General features: G+C 32.9%; 1 protein-coding gene across 1 annotated transcript in view; it reads left to right on the forward strand.

Moving 5' to 3' along the window:
- The window catches only part of SPAG16 (sperm associated antigen 16), a 743,404-nt gene that overhangs the window by 617,977 nt on the left and 105,129 nt on the right, over window positions 1-20,298 (forward strand). The window lies entirely within an intron of this gene.

Consider the following 20,298-nt stretch of genomic DNA (forward strand, 5'->3'; position numbering starts at 1 on the left):
TGGCATTTCCCCATTTTATTTCTGAACTTTATTCTCCCATAGGGACCCCTTCTTTCCATATTCATAATATGTACTCTTGATCCTTGAAAAGTACAGGTAGAACTTTATTTCAAGAACCAGAATATTTTTTCTTGAATATCAAGGGTTAGAGTAGTGTGAGTCCTTATGTGATCAGCATCACTGTAGCAACAGGGAAACATAATTTCATCACTTTGCAACAATATTACTCTTCATACTCTGGATGTAGGGTCTGTTCTGACGTGAAGAAGCGTTTCTAAAGAATGCGCTTCTTAAGGGAAATTTTTGAGTTAATAGTTTTTGATGAGATGGCTATCAAACATTTAAAAAACATGGATTTTAACTCATGAATTACTGTTAGTATTTTATTCATAAGCTAAATAACATCATGTAATCATTAATGATCTACCCTCATGAAGAATCATTAGGATGGTATTTCTGAGATGTTTTTGTACTGTATTACTAGGTTTCTGAAAACAACTCTGAATGTTATTTAAAATGTTAAGAATAAATTTACTAAAATATGTAGCACATACAATCCTCCTAGAAAATGGGAAAAAGATAAATTGCATTTGTACTTATCTCTTACATCATTCTAAAATGCAGTATTAATCTGGGGACCAACATTTTGTTAATTCATCTTTTTGTCACTTACCAAATTAAATAATAGTATGCATAATATAGATTCTGTTTCCATGACTTTATACTTTCCTTCCTGGAAGTGATTTTTTCTTCACCTAATTTATCTTATAAAAAGTCATCTGGGATTTAAAATATATAATGAAAGTATGTTTTTGAAAAAACATGGAGGAGGAAAAATTTTACTATAACAGGTTCTATATATAAAGATTGAAACAACAGTTATAGTAGTTTTAATTACTGTTTTTCATATTCAGAAACTATAGTATCATCCTTCTAAATCTACAAGCTTATTGCTATAGATTTAGAGATTAGAGCATTATATCTAATTCTAAAACAAACATTTAAATGATGAACACTATCTTATGCTGCCAAAATCTATTCTAGTTTAGATTGTCCATAACATTAAGATTTCTTATTGCATTATAACAACTTTTAATTTTTTTTTTTTATAAAATGGAACATTTCCCTATAGGTTAGCAACTGAAATATACTATTTCTAGCTTTTTAAATGTTACCTCAAGTTCAAGTTGTCAATGGCAGGAGTGTATAATACAGACAGATATGCTATCAAATACTTTATGACTTTCCACCTTCCTGAGTTATCACTCTTGCCAGTCTTCATTTCATGTCCAATTTCCATGGACTTGGCCCCTCTAAGCTTGTCAGTCCTTTGAAGTTGAGCTGCCTTTTATTCAGGAATTATTTTTATGCCCTGAATCATCTTGTGAATTATTTTATATCAGTAAAAACAATCCTACTGTTACCTTTTCAGCTGTGTAAAAATTTGATTTTCTGGTGCTAATATGTCCCATCAGTAACAGTGCCGTGTTCAGCTGGTAGAACTATAATTGTATTTTAATCAGAAAACTTAACTTAATATATATTGAAGATATTTTGTTAAATGAACACTACAACTGTTATTAACAAGACACTATTAACTGAATGTTGTACGAATTAAAGTAAATACTACATCACTTGAGTCATTTAGTATTTCATGTACTCTTTTGTTACCTCTAACGGCAAATCCATGGCCTTATGTGTTTGACGTGCAAAAGCTTAACTCAGGAGGTTCATAAGCATTTTAAGTGATTACTGTCCCTGATGAAAATACCTTTGTTCCTAAAAAGAAACATATCTGCAGCTAACGTTTCTCAGGAGTAAATGGCATTTGTTATTTGAAAATTGGCATTCAGTCCTTGCTTGTTTGACACAGTGGATTGAGTGCTGGCCTGCAAACTGAAAGGTCACCAGTTTGATTCCTTGTCAGGGCACATGTCTGGGTTGCAGGCCAGATCCCCTGTTGGGGGTGGGGGTGAGAGGCAACCAACTGATGTCTCTCTCTCTCTCTCTCTCTCTCTTTCTCCTTCTCTTTCCCTCTCTCAAGAAATAAATATAGTAAAATTCTTAAAAAAAAAAAAAGGAAAAAGAAATTGGCATTCAATCCCATACCTAGCTATTCACCATTAGACACTACTTAGAAATTTAATTTTGAGATCTTTAAAGCTACTAACATCATAGTTCTGATATAGTTACTCATTGAACTGCTTTTTATTAATTTAATTATTTATTTTAATTGTAAAAATATAGCATAAAATGTGCCACCTTATATTTGTAAACATACAGTTTAGCAGTGTTAACTATATTCACACTTTCCAGTAGCGCTCTGGAACTTTTTCATCTTGCAAAACTGAAACTCCATTCCCATTGAACAATGAACCACCATTTACAAAAACTAGATAACCTTTCTAGATTTGGAAAAGCTCTTTGCTTATTCATTATTCCCCTTTTCTTCCATGAAGGTGGACTTTTAATTGAAACAAATAGATAAGCACTCATTTTAATGGCTGTGTATTAAGACTACTTTAATAATAAGAGCAAACTTCCATTTATCAGGCTGTTTTCAGTTTTCACAGCAGCCTGGCAGACATCAATCATTTCAGCACTTTTCCCTGAGGCTGTTTTGATACAGAGGGGCAGTATTAGCACGACACAGGAGACACAGGTAGAAGACACTCAGGTTGTCATGTCCCAGCTTAGAATCCAGGGTTGAAGAAAATTGTTATTGTTGGAAACATAATGGATATAATTATGATTCAATATCTTAAATCAGTTTTATAAACTGGAAGGTATAGGCACACTTCTGTTTTACTGTGTCAATTTAAAAGTTTAAAATTCATAAAATTCTCATTGAGAGAAAACAAAAAATTGTAAGAACAGTTACCCATAGGTACACTTTACCACCCAGTCCAAGTAGCCAGTACCCAACCCAGAGAAGCACTGTCTGCCCATGTGGGGGATGGGGGTAATTAAAGAGAGTTGAGGAAACTGAACCACTGAAATCAATTAGTGTCTTCCCGAACTCACAGGACACCGAGGGACACAACTGGGGCTAATACTCAACTCTCATCCCTCAGTGCTGTTTCCACCTTGATATTTGGAGACGCTTTTCCTTATCATCCAGTCCAAGGGACTGAAAGCCAAATTGCCCTCAGATGACTGAGTTATTGTTTCTGATTTCCTGCATATTAATTCCATGGAAAAAAACCCAAAGCCAAATAATTCAAATGCTCAGTTGTATTTGGTTTTGTCGTTTCATTTGCTTTCATGCACATTCCCAACATATTTATCATTATATCCCTCAGGCTTTCTCGGTATCTGGCCCATTGTGGATAGATCAGAAAGTCTGATAAATGAGTAAATAAGTGGCTTACAGGTAGAATACCTGAAAAACTCTGATTCTGTTCCAACTGCACAAATTCCATGTCTCATACACACCACCACCAAAGCAATGTTTAGGAAGGGTGTTTCAGGATGGGAAGGCAAACTAGAAGTCTTAAAGTAATAAATATGAAGTTTTTCTTTTTCTTTTGCTGGCAAATTCTCTAAGATTTATAAAATGTACCTATACAGTATAGATACTATTTAGAAATTGGCCAGTTGTGCCAGATAAAAATCATCTGAGATTATAATGCAAATTAGTCATCATCAAAAATGTATAATAGAGACCTAGAATTTATACAAATTCTACTCAGCATTTATTTTATGTGAAGGAGGAATACATTCCACTGCACATATATAATTAAATGTAAATGCATTCTGAGAAAGCTCAAAATCATGAAAAATACATATCCTGATGGACTACTTTTATTTGGCAACCTTTTCCTTCCAATATCGGTCTTAATACTCAAGTGTAGATTAGAAATTATATCTACAGCCAACTCTTTCTATGAAATATGTATAAGAGTAAGTATAGATAATTTATTTTCCTTCAGCTATACAGAGAAATGGATAATTACATCTTTCTGGAAACTTAGTGAAGCCATTAGAATTCTTCTAACCTTTTACTTTGTCTTTATAGACTTTAATATTGTGAGCTAGTACAATTTAGTTATGTACTATTATTTGAAGGTGACCATCCATTTTTCTAGCTTATTTTATGTAGTCATAACATTAATGCACAGTATCAGTATATATGGCTTTACTGTGTGACTTAAAGTAAGTTCTTTAGTGGCAAGATTTTCAAGAGTAAGTTTTTACTATGTAGTTAAATAAAATAAATTCATGATGGGAACTCTTTATACTCTCTTAGAAGTATGGAGAGTTCCTAAACTGCTCTATAAATCTAAAACTTCCCTAAGAAATAAATTAGTTAAAAAAATAGATGGATATGGAAAGGTTTTTAAAAGTACTACTTCTTTTTCAATAATAAACAATTTTAAAGTATTGCTTAAACTGGAAGAGAAGAGGGAAGGGAATAGTTTAATAATCTTGCAGTTGATTATTTTACAGAGCATGCTAACTGGCTTTCATCCTGCATAAGTATATGACAAGGAAACAGACTTAACCTGTCATAATAGAGATGTAAGTTGTATAAAATAAACATGCTAATGATTAACATTTGTTTTTAACATTGAAACAGATTCCTAGCTGAAACTTTCAGAACCTCATGTCTTAAAAAATGTGAAGAAAGATATAGGTGTTCAATTGTCTGGTATGGCTTAACTTTCCCTTGCCCAGAAGCAAGGAGATAAATTAGTCAAAACTAGAAAAATCAATCCAACCTCCTGTGTCTATAAACCTTTATTTCTTGGACTAGATTGCTCAGCCCATTAAAAAATGTGAGCTTTATGAATTTAAGATCACAGGTCTAATTCCTATTTCAACCTTTTAGCTTCCCCTTCTTCTGAGGTCAAAGACTCTGCTCCTAACCTTGGCAAATTATCTTATAATTTTCATCCATTCAGAAGTCAAGACACTTGGAACGGCCAGGTATCCAAATATTCCAAAAAGTCTCTAGAAGATGCCAGACTCTCAACACGGAAGGGAAGTACATGCAAAAGTATAGGTGGCTCATTACAATTTTTGCTTGTCAAAAACATATAAAGGTTAAGATTAGCCTAGCAAGTTGTGGTTCACCTATATCTGAAGAAAAGACAGAGGGAACTTCAGGGAGTTGTTTTATATTCTCCTTCAGAGATTTATACTTAATGCTTTTGAATTTTGCTTCTCCTCAAATTTCTTCATTTCTATTGAGTAAGAAACCTCTCAACTGTATTCACTGAATCCAAAATGTTTTGTTTTAAGAAGTAAGGTCAAGAAAAACATGTGATGACTGCTGTCAATACATATTTGGCATTTTCTACTTAAATGCTAAATGTGATCTATTAACTATTATCTGGGTAAGTGTAGCCATACACTGATTGTTTCGTTATTTTTATAAAATAAAAACTTACCGCAGGAATGACTTGCTGACTTGGAAAACTGAATTCTTTTAAGCTTAGAACTTGGGAAATCAATAATTGGGAAGATAAATGTTTGGGGACCTAATGAAAAGCAAGTATAATAAAATCTTCTCCAAGACTCTGAGGCATCATCCAAATTTATTGGAATGGTAACTAAGTGTTCAAAGACTGAGGAATCCGGAGAGAGACTGAAACCTGGTTCCACATCTTGAAATATTTGTCTCTCTGTCGTGATTGATGAGTTTTAATCAATCTGACTGTAGAAATAGAACAAGCAGGAGCATTATTCTAATTGGTATCAATAATCATGGAAGAAAATCCAGATACTGTGTTTACCATTTTTCAGTAGTCCCTTGAGATGAACTTAACATACAAATTTTCCCATATTTATTTACAAAATAGTCTCAAAAGTATAGTTTATTTATTAATAAACTTGTCTCCCTGGGGTAAGTGTTCCTAAAATTCATCTACAGAACCTGGCCTAATGTTTATGAAGCTGTATGTTCATTATGTTAATGTGAATAACTAATTAATTAGCCTCATATTATGAGTATAACAAATCATCTTTTTATGATATCTTTCATATGCAGATAATAACATAAAAGGCTATAACGTATTATAAACCATGAATTTCAGTCTATGGTTTGAATGCTGCCAGTGTCTAATTTTAACAATATATATTTATACCTATCACTTCTTGTTTGAGAGTGTATATTTAATTGTTTATATTTAGCTTCAAGTTATCACCAGTCACATACAATCAATGTTTATGGGCAAATAATTTCCTGAGAATTTAAATTAAAAAGATATTTTAAATTGTGTCATAAAATGCTGCACCCGGTGGAGTTTGGACTGGCCCCAGTGACTAGTGCAGAGTATGTTCCTGTCCCCATAGCCTTTCCCCACAGCTTTTCCCAACAGACTCACAGTCTCCGTTCAGCTATCCAGCATACTGAGTGCCTTTGGGCAGCGTGTGAGTAAGAATGAAGAAATTCTCAAATCGTTACTGTCATCATAAGGCCTGAATTAAGATTAGCTCCCAAGTCACATATTGGATAGAAAGAAACAAAAATATTATGTAATTATCAGTTATGTTTCTGAAATTCAAATTTAGAACTTTTACATTCATTTATACATTCTTTCATAAGTATAATTTTAATCATAATGCATTGTGTACCACAGGAGCTCATTGTATAATGGCTTTCTTGGGAATCCACTCAATCAGTTTATATGTATAAGAAATTTTTAACAAGACTTCCGATTCTAAAAAAATAAATATTGAAAATAAACAATTACATTGAATATATTTAAAATGATTACATTTTTATATATAATTCCATGGGTCAGAGTCCATATGAAGATTGGAGACATCCTATAGTAATCAGCTTCCAATGCAATTATAAATAGATTTAATGACATTGGGACTTAAGGCTTACTTACTAGTGTGTAACAAGTTAATAGAATTTTCAGCTCACTTAGCATGTGACTTCTTCAACGATAAGCTGAACTTATGAAAATAAATAAAAACTTAAACTAACTATGCATATGATTTACTCTCTATGCTCTTTGAGAAATTAGGAGAATAAGTGTAGTACCTGATTATAGGTTAAAATATTGGTAGAAAAAACAATTGTTACAAGTGAACTTTTATACTACTGAACCTTTTTAGAATGAAATTAAAAGTTAATTTTAAGAAAACTTTTCAAAAATAGTTGTATGAAAATCTATTGCTATATTGAAGTTTGTTATGACTACCAGGCTCTATTGGTTTTTATGAATAATAACATTGAAATTCTATTTTTGTTATAATGATTTTTCCTGCTGACTAATCTAAGTAACTTGTATCATTACACTTTAATCAATGTCCATATTCAGCATATGCTTTTATTAGTTGTACTCTAAACAAGAGATTGGTTATATTTAGAAATTTCTGTAGTCTTCTTGACTTCAAAAACAATGACTTTATTACAAATATCTCTTTCTAACTAAACGTTCTTAACTACCTTTGCAAACTGTAAGCTATGCCTAGACGTCCTTCAGTTTCCTGGCACCACTGGTCAATTTACTTGTGCTTCATTGTCCTTAAACTGCTGTTGTGTACATCTGTATTCAGACTATAAATTATTCGTGTTCCTCAAACACCACTTATAAACCCCTACCTCCGCACGCCGTCCCATAACTGCCAAATTACTGCACAAAAATATTATTCTGAATATACAGCAATATTCCCAAATCATCAATATAGGATCAATGCAGATTTTTTAATACCTACCACATCCTCAGCACAGCTGTTCCACCCATATCCTGCAGTCCCCTGATTACTTTGCTTTCTCCCCCAACACCTCCTCCAAAGGTAGCTCAGTTACCTTTGGTTAAACACCTTGGGCACCAGTTTTTCCATGGCTTAATGATACATTTTTATATTTAATTTTTTTTTTATTTTAAAAGAGGAATTAAAGAAAATAGAAATCACTGAGCATTTTCCCTCTATATAATAAAAATATATATATAATAATAATGTGTTGGCTGAAATCTTCAGAGAAAAAATTGGGCCATAGTCTGAAGCATTCCTTTTTTCATTAAAAATAAAACCATTTGGGATTTCAAAAGAACTTATTTCTCACAAAGAAGATATACTTTTGATTTATAGATTATAAAGAACACAATTCTAGTGTATATGTAAGGCAGCATCTGAACATCCACTGATAAAATACAAGGATACTTCAGGTCAACTCAAGGAAACAATTTTTAGTTTTTCAAATGAGAGATTTATGTCAATATTATATTATATTTGACATTTATACATTTTTATTGGATTACACTTCTAAGAAGAAATATCTCTAATTTACCTGATATGTTAAAATATTCCCCAGCACACTTCAAAGGGCCTAAAATGAGTTTTGAATAAGTGTGTAATCAAATGCATGCATTTGTAACATAGAATTGATATGTTCATTTAAGATTACATGTACAGTCAGATGTCCAGTATATGTTGCTATTTAGCATGTGTATTTTAGTTCTTTTAATGCTCAGTCATCATTTTGCCTGCTTTAGAAATTCCCAAGGAAGTCATATCACTATGTTTTCCTAGGTCCTGAATTTCCTTTTGGTACCTTATAGTAAGCACTGTGCTGAAAGAGAGGGAAAAAAAATGATACTGGATGTCAGGAGGTATATGTTCTATTTCTAGCTCTGTCACTAACAGAAGGACTTTGGACAAATCATTGGACCCCATCCTTTAAAAACTTGTAAATTAAGAAGAAAAAATGCTAATTAGCTCTTACTGGCTGTGACAAATTGTGTTCCAAAAATAATTCCAACAATCTTTTCTATCCAACCTGCTTTCCTACAAGGTGATTTTGACATTCCTCCGTTGGAGAGATGAGATCCAGGATTCCTCCCATTGAATCGGGTGAACTTGAGACTCACTTGTTACTAATCTAAGTGACAGAAGGTTGCCTATTCGAACCCTGCGTGAGTTTTGAGGCTGGGTCAGAAAAGCCACTCTAAGTTGGGACTGGCTCCCTAAAACTCTTGCACTGGAGCCCTGTGCTATCCTATTAGCCCTTGCTTGCCCTGAGTCCACCATGCTTTGAAGAAGCCCACACTAGATCACACAGGAAGATCACTGGAGAAAACCACCCCAGCACTAGCTGCTCCTGCCCCCCACTCTTTCAGCTTTCACCAGTCTCTGACTGCAGCCACATGAGAGACCCAAGGCTAAAACCGTACAGCCCAGACCTTTCTGAATTCTAGAGACACAGAAAATGTGAAATATAGTAGAATAATTTTTGTTTTAAGCTGCTATATTTTGGAGTGATTTGTTATGCAGCATATAGTGACAGTTGTGAAGTGAGGAAAACTATTTTGTGCCATGGACTGCTTCTTTATTTTCTGAAAAATAAAATAAAATCCTGCCTTTTTAGAATGTTTTTTGGACAGATATATTAGCTAAATGCCTTGAATTGTTTCAGGGTAACATGCTATCACAATAATTTTATTTATTAGATCATGGGCTCATTAAGAAATGGAATTTAGTTGAATGAGGTACAATTCCCAACACATGCTGGAGTAGAACCACAGGTAAATTTTAACTGAAAATGTCATTTCCAAAAGATACACGCTGAATGTGTGTATCCTGCTTCCCACTTCTTTGTGGCCTTCAGTCCCGGCCTCCCTGGATCTTCACAAGGTAACTCTCTGTAAAGAATATCATCATGTACAATATCTCAGAAGAGTTATGTGTTAGTAATAATTAAGATGATATATTCCATCATGTCCCCCTCCACCAAAAAAATATTTAAGATTCAGATTAGAGTCCTTTGAGGTCAAGTAGTTTCTGTTTTATATTCTGTTTTTAGACATTGAATTAGTGTGGCTCTCTCATACATGCCCTCTTGAGAGATTTAACTGTTATATGCTTACCAAATATCTTCCCGATAGTAGATGCTCAGTAAATGTTTGATGACTGAGTGAAAACCTATGAGAAATAATGTTTAACTAGAGTATGACTTTGAAATTAACCACACAGAATAATATCGTCATTACACTTTGGTCAAGAGAATACAATATTCTTATAATTTGAGACACCCCTACTTCAAACAATGTCAACACACTGATTGCAGCTATAGCTTTATGCCAAGCACCGGACCAGGAAGGACGGACACATTTCACAAACCAGAACTGAAAAAAGACAGCATCTGTAAAGCATGATATATCTAAAACCCCAAATTCCAGTATATGTTTAGAAACCTAATATTAAATAAGGTAGCCAACAACAACACAAAATATTAAAGAACAGGTTGATATAAAAAGATCAATAATAAATTATAGAATTAAAATTTAGTCATTAAAATAAACTAAACAATAAGTGCTAAACTAGGTTTAAGATGGCATTGAGGAATTTACTCAGAACAGAGCAAAAAGGTAACAAGATGTAAAAATATCGAAAGATACAATATGAATCTAATGATAGTGCCAAAACTAAGAAGTTAGAGGAAATTTCATTGACTCCGAAAATATCTATTGAGTCCCTACTATGTGCCAAGAACTATTCTAAACACTTGATATTGCCGTGAACAAGCAAACTAAAAAAAAAAAAAAAAAAAAAAATTCTCATTGGATTTAAAGTTTGAAAGGATGGCATGACAAACAAATATACAAATAATATATATGATATAGAAGTGATTAATAATACAAAGAAAATTAAGAGAATACAAAGTGGTAGAGAAGAGAGTAATATTGGGGGTAAGATGGTCAGGGAAGGACTCTTTGGTGAAGTTTATGGAGACATTAGAGCAACTTGATGATGTAAGCCTTGTAAATATCTGGGACAAGACTGTTCCCAAAACAGAGGTTCACAGAAGGTCAAAGCTTTGAGGCCAGAAGAGTTTTGGTATGCTTGAAGAACAATAAAAGAACCAGTGTGGCAGAGAACACAGTATGTGTAGAAATGACAGGTAAAAATTTCCAAATTGAAGAAAAAACCATGACACCGCTGATTTCCATGCCCTCTGAAGGCAAGGAAATAATAAATTTACATCTAGACACATGGTGTGAAACTGAAGAACTTGAACAATAAAAAAGAACAGTCCTCAAAGTTATCAGAGTGAAAATTCAGGCTGATTATCTTCAACAAAGTATTCAATGAAGGCCAGGACACAGAGCAGACTTACTTTGAAAGTGATGATGAAAAACACTGTAACCTACATTTTTATAAAAATAAAAATAGATTTTTATTCAATGGTGAGGACAAATTAAAGACATTTTTCAGCATAAATGTTAGAATTGTTTACCATTGCAGATGTACACTAAAAGAAAGGAGGAGGAGGAAGTGGAGGATTGGGGGGGGGGAGAACAGGATATCAGAAACAATACATGCAAAAATTGAAAACATGTCAGTAACTTCAATTAACTAATTACTGAAAAATAGTTTTATATGAAAAAGTAAGATTAAACTCTTGACTGTAACATGATGGACAGTTAAGTCACATTAGGATTTGCATTATATCATATGGTTGGTTTGGCTCAGTGGATTGAGCGTCGGCCTGCGAGCTAAGTGTCGCTGGTTCGATCTTCCAGTCAGGGTACATCAGAGAAGGAAAACTCTGACTCCAAAAAACCTCCGCTGCCTTGCGGCATACCTCTTCAGGGGAAAGGCTAAGGGAGTAAACCCCGACAGAAAATCCGGAGCCGGAGTCCCTAAGGCGGTTTGACGTTGTAGTCAACACCGGCAACTCCTGCGGCGCACCTGAAGCCAAGCTGTATTGACTCCGTCTTTCCCTTGGACCCTTCAGCTGCGAAGAGAGGGGGGGTCTGCTGCATGGGCAACAGCAGACCCTCCATATCACCCTGCCCAGGCTCTGTAGCTTCAGCTTCACTGGAGAGGACACTCCAGCGTCATCGCAAGATGTCGATTCAACACGGGAGGAGACAGATACTGTGTCACTCCCGAGTCAGACTGCACAGCCATTCTCGGCGGTGCAGATAGACTCTTAAGAAGCTACACCATCGTCTCTCGAGACGGACGGCTGCCGACGACGACGACGACGATATAGCAGAAAAATAGAGATAGTGAAAAAAATGCTTAAACATATTTTGAAAGTTTTAACTGATACACATAAAGTAAATGAGTATTTTCTAGTAGTGGTAGTAGTAAAAAGTCTGATAAAATAATTAAATTATTATAAATATTGTTGACTCAAGGCCTCCTAAATACATATTATTTGGGGAGAGGTAGCTTTAGATGCTAAATTATTTGGGGAAAAAATAACTAGTTTTGTTACGGTAACAACTAAACCATAATTTCAGTGGTCTAGCCCCATGAAAGTTTATTTTTCACTCGTGAAATATCTCATGTGATAAGAGGGCTCTTCTGGGTGGCTTTCTTCCCAAGAAGATCAAGAATTTAGTTTACATTCATTTTCAAGTCAACCATCTTGAAATTTGCTTCCAGCCACAGGTTAGGTCGAGAAGAGTCCACCCTCTTTACAGTACTTGAGACCAGCAACCATATATCACTTCCACTCACATTCTCATTGACAAAAATTATTTACATGGGCATAACATAAATATTTGGTAAGCGCTACCCCTGCCACATTTACTGATGATCACTTATCATTTTATATTAAAAAGTTGCATACGTTTTTAACAAATAAGCTTCGAAAAAAGTTAAAAGGAAGTACGTATCTTCAATGTGGAACAAGGTAGAAACCATTCAGAGGAGGAATATTGTTGATAACTAGAGCCTGAAAGTACTAAAGACAACCAACCTATATGACCTTCCAAGTCTAACTACAACCAATAACAATAGATATTGTTTTATTTGCACTAATGTAAACATAAATTCCAGTTTTAATGTATTTTATGTTAAATATTTACATAAAAATTAGTAAAATAAATGAGTTCACAAAATCTCTAGTTAATTGCTTAGTTTTCTAATCTTAATAACATTGGAATAAATTTAGCATTTTAATACCTGTAAAAGGAAGAAAGAAGTAAAAAGCTATATTATTGTTATTGTACACTAACCTTTTGTAAATTAAAAAAAATGCCATTTCAGTTTGCAATGTAACAAATATTTAAAAAATTTTTGGAAAGAAATATATCTAAATTGCCAAATATTGAAGTTTATAGAGAGATGAACAGAATTTAAACCAAAGGAATTTTTGCCATGTTTTCTCTTAAGAAGATTGTCTGCTTGTCCCAGATTTTGATTCATAATTTTCATGGTGCACCCCAGTTTATTAGGTTGAAAAACAGTTAAGATACTTACTTTGAATTTTTATTTAAAAGTTAGAATTTTGGCTTCAAACTACCTTTACTATTAAAAATAAAGTAACTTTTGTCCAGTGAGTACAGAAAACTATTATTTTAGCACACAAAATGCATACAGTTTAATAGAAATATTTAAATATCTCATCCCTAAACTGGAACATGTTTTATTTTAAATTCATACTCATATGACAAGTTGTAATGTATGGGGGGGGCAAAAAACAGAATTTATTTATTAAAAACTGTGTATTAATTCTTATATGTTTAAACTTTAGTCACTTTCAAAGTACTCTCCTTTTGATACAATACACCTATCAAACTTTTTTCCACTGCTCAAACAGTTTTGAACTCATTGATTTTTAAGACTTTTAGTGCTTCTGCCATTTTTTGTTTCACCTCTTCCACATCAGCAAAATGTTTCCCTTTGAGGACTTTTTTCATCCAGGAAAATGAAAAAAAAAAATCACTCAGGGTGAGATCAGGTGAATAGGGAGGGTGTGGGCAGGTGTGCTCATAAATCACCCATCATGAAATGGGCGAATGCATTGGAAGTCTTCAAAAAAAATTCACCAAAGCTGATTGCAGCCTCTCACAACAATGCTTGCTGGCACACTGATACAGATGGGTTCCTAGAGCACTCACCTAGCGGGGGAAGCCTGCACTATAAGAGGTCTGCCCTCCAGAAGATAATTCTGGGGTTTTGAGGGTCCCCCTCGTAGATTATAACATTTTGATTATATACTTCCCAAATTTGAGCTTGGATATGTTTACACACACACACACACACACACACACACACACACACACACACTCTCTCTCTCTCTCTCTCTCTCTCTCTCTCTCTCTCTCTGAAATTTATCAGACTTTGGAATCAGCGTATTTAGGGTTACTATATTACAAAGTAAATAAAAGATGTAAAACTCAGTCAATTTCAAGAGTTAAAAAATAAGAAGAAGCTAAAGTGAACAAAGACTAGAAAACTTGAGTTATTTTTCTTTCAGTTTTATTTCCATAGCATAAAAAGTAAATTTATCCTGAAAATCTTAGGTAACCATAATGACTATGTACTAATCATGACTGCAGAAGAAATACACAATCTGAACGGACACAATGAAGAGACTGGCATTGCTAAAACGTTTGCTTACCTCAATTCAGATGTTCCAAGAACACTGCCATCCCATGAGCTTGTTCAGTATCCAACAAATGTACTTCTCTCCTGTTCTCATCTGCTTTGTTTGACTCATTGCCTCTGACGTATTCCACTGTCTCTGTTTGTATGTTTTTCAGTTCAAGGTTAAACTATTCATCCCTGAAAGACAGCACAGATTGATAAAATGTAGGGACTAAGTAGCCAAATAGATGTTGATTTCTGCCTGCCACAATTTTAGGAGTAAAACACTGAAAAAGTAGCACAGGGCCTTTAGTTCGTTTATTGTTTCCCTTTAAATTCTTCGGAATTACATCCAAATAACGATAATCTTAAATGATTTGATGTGTTAAATATTATCATTTTTTATTTACATGGGTGGTTTTAAAAGATTTCTACTGTGTAAGTAACATTTGGTTATGCCAAATTATAAAAATATTCTCAGAGGAATGTATTTCTCAATTTATAGGCAAAGTCTATTAAAGAATTAATTTTTTTTGTAAATTTCAGGACTACATCTCTTTCTGAAAGGCAGTGTGGGAAGATAATACAAAGGACACTGGATTTGCAATCGAAAACCTAAGTTTAATGCAGGTTTTGACACATGTTAGCCTGGGGAATAATCACTTTAATCTTCTATATATATTAAACAAGAGGAAAATACATTGTAATACATTTAATAAATGTATACATTCTTTATCACCAATGATTACTATTATTGTTGCTTTAACATTAATAGTATTTTATCACATAAAAGTTACTATTATGAAATAAATCATCAGTGAATCATCATCAATATGATCTATGATTACCTGGCATTTTTGTCTCTTCCACATGTCCACTTCCTTCTTTTGAAAATATAACTAGCTCAGGCACTCTGACCCCAGTGTGTTTCTAACAGAGAACAATTCCCTGAATACCCATATGTCCACAACATTCATTCCATAATTAACATTTACTTTATCCATCCATCTGTTCTACCTATCCTTGCATCAATGAATCTTACTTTTGATGCATTAAAAATTAAGTTGCAGGTATCATTACAGTTTCTCCAAATACTTCAGCATCGTGTGCATTATTTAACTTCAGTTCAGTGTTCGTTTTGCACAAATCTTAAGTGTACCATTTGCTGACCTCTATGACATATGGAATATTATCCCCCAAAATTGTTCTCTCATGCCCATTCCCACTCTGTCTTCACATACATTCCTCAGCAGCAGCTACTGACAGGATATTTTTCAACCACAGATTAGTTTTTGAGTATTGCAGAACTGCAAATAAATGGGATATTTCATGTAAGTTTCTTTCATTCAACATAATATTTATGAAATTCTTTGTGTTGTTCTGTGTAAGAGTAGTCCATTCCATTTTATTTTAGAATAATATTTTGTCAGTTTATTTATCAATACCCCTAGTGACGGGCATGGGATCCTCTGAGTTTTGGAGTATTATGAATAAAGCTCCTATGAACATTCTTGTACATAGTCTCTTTAGGACATGTTTTTATTTCTCATTCTAAAGTACTGAGAAGTGGAATGGCTACATCATGGAGCTGGTATAGGCCTAAAAATTTCAACTTTTTCTATCATAAGAATATAAGTTTATACTCTTATTTACTAGTAGTATGTTGAAGTCCACACCCTCACCATCATTTGATGCTGTGAATCTTTAAATTTAGCTGTTCTGAAGTTGCCTATTAATATCTAATAATAGTTTAGTTTACATTTCCCTGATATCTAATGATGTTGAGCATCTTTTCATGTGCTTATTAACATTTGTATATATTCTTTAGTGAAATATTATTCAAATAGTTTGCCCATTTTTGATTGGGGTGATTGTCTTATTATCACTGAATTGTAGAATTCCAACATACATTCTAGGTATCAGTCCTTTGCCAGATACTGTACATGCTTTGAAAATATTTTATTATGGCTTGTGGCTTGCTCATTCACTTTCTAAACATATTTTGACAAGCTGAAGTTTTTACTTTATATGAAGCCTAAATTATCATTTATATCTTTTATGGTTAGTGTCTTCTGTGACCTGTCCTAAAAACCTCTGTTTACTCCTAAGTTACAAAAGTATTCTCCTTTAATTTCTTCTATATACTTTGTGGTTTTAAGGTATAAATCTAGGATCTATCTCAAATTTTTTCAGTACAATGTGCACTTGGGGGAAATTTTTTATTTTTTTTGTCATTAAAAACCTTTCATTTTGCCATTGGTATTTCTTGGTGTTTTTATACAAAATGCAATAGCTGTAGTAATGTGGTCCTATTTCTTGTCTCTATTTTGTTACATTGACCTATTTGTCAATTCTTATGTCAGTACTACACTATATATTCATTAATCTAGAATTAGCAAGACTTGAAGCCAGGTAGGGTAAATACTCCAAAGTTGATTTTCTTTTCAAGATTGTTTTGACTATTCCAATTTTTTTACATTTTTCTATAAATAAATTTTAGAATGATCTTGTCAATTTCTACCAAAAATAAAAAATAAAAATACCTTCAGGCAACCAATTGCTATGTGTTGAATCTAGAGATTAATTTGAGTATAATTTATATCTTAACTCTGTTGGATTTTGCAATCCATGAACATGGTACATCTCATAATTTATTTGTGTTCATTAATTTTTTTAGCAGTTTTGTTGTTTTCAGTGTAGAGATCTAAAGCTTATTATTTTAAATGTATTCATAAGTTTAATATGTAATTTCATGCTTTTATAAGAAAATTGTTTTCTTAATTTTATTTTTTTAATGTTAGCTGCTAATATACAAAATACAACTGATCTTTGCACATTTAGCTTATTCTATGACAACGGTAATATCCCTTATAATTGTAATGTTTGTTTTGTAGAATTCTTAGGATCTTCTATATAAAAATCATGCCATTTGCAAAGAGAATTTTACTTTTTTCCCCAATCTTTATGCTCTTTATTTATTTTTCTTGCCTCTACTGAGAAAGTCTTCTAGTAAAATGTACAATAGAAATAATGTGAATATTCTCGCTTTATTTCCAACATTAGATTAAAGCAGTCAATATTTCACCATAAAATATGACATTAGTTGTAGTATTTTAATAGATTCTTTAGTTTACTTCATGGATAGGTATTGAATTTTATCAAATGTTTCTGTATCCATTGAAATGATCATATGATTTTTCTTACTTAGTCTCTTAATATAGTAAATAATAATTAACTTATAAATGTTAAACCAAGCTTGAATTTTTATAAATGAAACAACAAAACAACATGATCACAATGCATTATTCTTTTTCTATATTACAGGATAATTTTAATAACATTTTAAAAGAATGTGAGGGACATTAATTTTTAGCTTTATGCTTTGCTAATTTTGTATCATGGTTATATTGCGATCATATAATCATCTAGGGAGTTTTCGCTTCTCTTCTATATAATGAAAAACTTTGCATAAGATTGATATTATTCTTTCCTTAAATGTTTAATAGCTTTCACTACTGAAATCATATGGACCTGTGTTTTTCTTTGCAGAAAAGTTCTTAATAACAAATGTATACATAATAAGTGTAAAGCTACTCATATTTTATGATTAATTTTGTATCAATTTTTATAGGTTTTCTTTTTCAAGAAATTTGTCCATTCCATCAATGTTGTAGAATTAGTTGGCATATTTTGGGTCTACTAATGTTGTACCACAGGTCTTTGTGATAGTTCATCATTTTTTAATTTTTTTGGTATTTGTTCTTCAGATTGGACTATTTACATCAGTCTATCTTCCATCATCTTCCTTCTTTTGGTTTTCTTTTACTTTAGTCACCTCCATTCTGATATTACTTCTGTCTAGTGAATTTTGTACTTCAGATATTGTATTTTTCTATTATACAGTTTTCATTGGGTCCTTTTAAATAGTTTTTATCTCTTTAATGAGATTTAAAATTGTCATTTTATATGAGCATATTTTTAATGTAGTTGAACATAATTATCACAGCTAATTTAGACTCCTTTGCCAATTCTGACATTTGTACTATCTTGAGGTTTTAGTTTATTGATGAATTTTTCTCTTAAAAATCGGTCACATGTTTCTTTTTCTTTGTATGTTATTTTGAATGTATCTTGTATTTGCTTAATAATGGGATGTAGCTACTTTAAATTATGTTATTTTTTTCCTCAAGAGTGTTAATTGCTCTTCATAGGCATTTTACTTGGATGAACTCAAACTACAAAGTTGCTCTCTCCTGAAAATGGTCAGCAACTCAAATCTCAGTTCAGTTGTTTAGCTCAGTTGCTTGGCGTCTGCCTTCTGCACTCTTGTTTTGGCAGACAGACAGACAGACAGACACACACACACACACACACACACACACATACACACACACACACACTTTTCAGTAGGTATTTTCCTCCCAAATTCTGCTCTTTGGTTCTTTGATTACACTGCAGATTTCTTTGTTACTAGTGTTTGTTACCCATCTCTGTCTTGCAGATTGGGGCCTCCCTCTTGCTAAAAGCCAAAAATTGCATGAGCCATGTCTTTCTTCCCAGTATTCACTCTTTCATTGTCTAACTGCCTGTTTGTTTTGTTTTGCTTTTTTCACTTGCCAGTCTTTGATTAATTGTGTGTGTGTGTGTGTGTGTGTGTGTGTGTGTGTGTGTGTGTGTTTAAATTTGGGTTTGTTTTTTTTGGGGGGGGGTGTATTTTTTAATAGAAAAATCTCAAATCAAAAATCCCATAGTGTGTGTTGGGATTTATTTTCTAAGTGAACTTCTTAATTATCCCAATGAATTTATCTACATAGAGAACCAGAGAGTGTGTCTGAAGCAGCTCTTATTTTGGCCAAAACTTCCTACTGAAGTTCAGGAACAAGAAGGTGGCTTTAAAATCCCGTTGTTGAAGAACTGCACCATTTTATCAAGATTAGATCATTTTTAATGTTTTAACACAGAGGATTAAAACAAATTACTTAGTAAAGGTTTAAACCACAGTAAGCCCTCACTTCACATTGTCGATAGGTTCTGCAACTTTTAGTAAAATCACATGTAATGAAACCATAGGCTGCTTGATATAAACAGGAGCTAAGTTCCTGTGGCATCTCGTCAACTTTGTAATGAAACGCCATTGAACAAAAGGGTGTTATTCAAGGACCTGCTGTACTCCATTGTGATTTAGTAACAAAATAAATAAATAAATATGTGTGATAAAAATTTCGTTCTTATTATTGAGCAGTGTTATCTTTTATACACGAAGCAGATAAAATCTCATCCCATAACTCCAGGGGTGAAGGAATATAATATTGAAAACATTTTTAAATCTACTTAGTTTCCATTACAAGGCTCTGCCACCAGGTGGGAAAGCTAATTTCATTCAGCAACTTCTCCACCCTTTTTCCAGGGATTATTTTCATATTATAGGGTCTTACAGATACCAAATGAGAGAGAAAATTATTTAGTCCTTGGACTAATGGAAGAAGCAATATCTAGTTTTTAAGATTGTAAGATGAATACGAATTAGAGGTGGAGAGGTAGAGTATATCAGTTAATATTTTGGAATTCTACCTCACCACATACATTTGATATTTATATATTTATTATATCGCTTTCATTTATGTGTTTGCCAGTTAACATTTTTTCTAACAACTTAAAAATGAAAATCAGAGTACAAATATATGTATGCATATGTATAATTACAAGTAAGAGTTAACAGATTATGTTCTAGTTATCATTTCTAAAAATGTATACCAAATAATATGTTCTATGACATTTTGATGTAAATTCCAAACAAAAATGTTGGTAATGTAAGCCATCTTTCTAATCCAAGACATAATGCTGAATTATGAGACAGACAACTCCATAAGTAGGAGATTGCTTTTTTTCTTTTATTATAAAGAAAGAAAAACTTTCAAATACATTTATTTTACTGTTTCTTGGGTTCTATATGTTAAGGTCTAAATATTAGATACATGTACTAGATATCTAATTACATTGCACATCTAATAT

Source organism: Furipterus horrens, unplaced genomic scaffold (assembly GCF_987537825.1).
Source record: "Furipterus horrens unplaced genomic scaffold, mFurHor1.1.pri manual_scaffold_1, whole genome shotgun sequence".
In the NCBI taxonomy this organism is placed as follows: Eukaryota; Metazoa; Chordata; class Mammalia; order Chiroptera; family Furipteridae; genus Furipterus; species Furipterus horrens.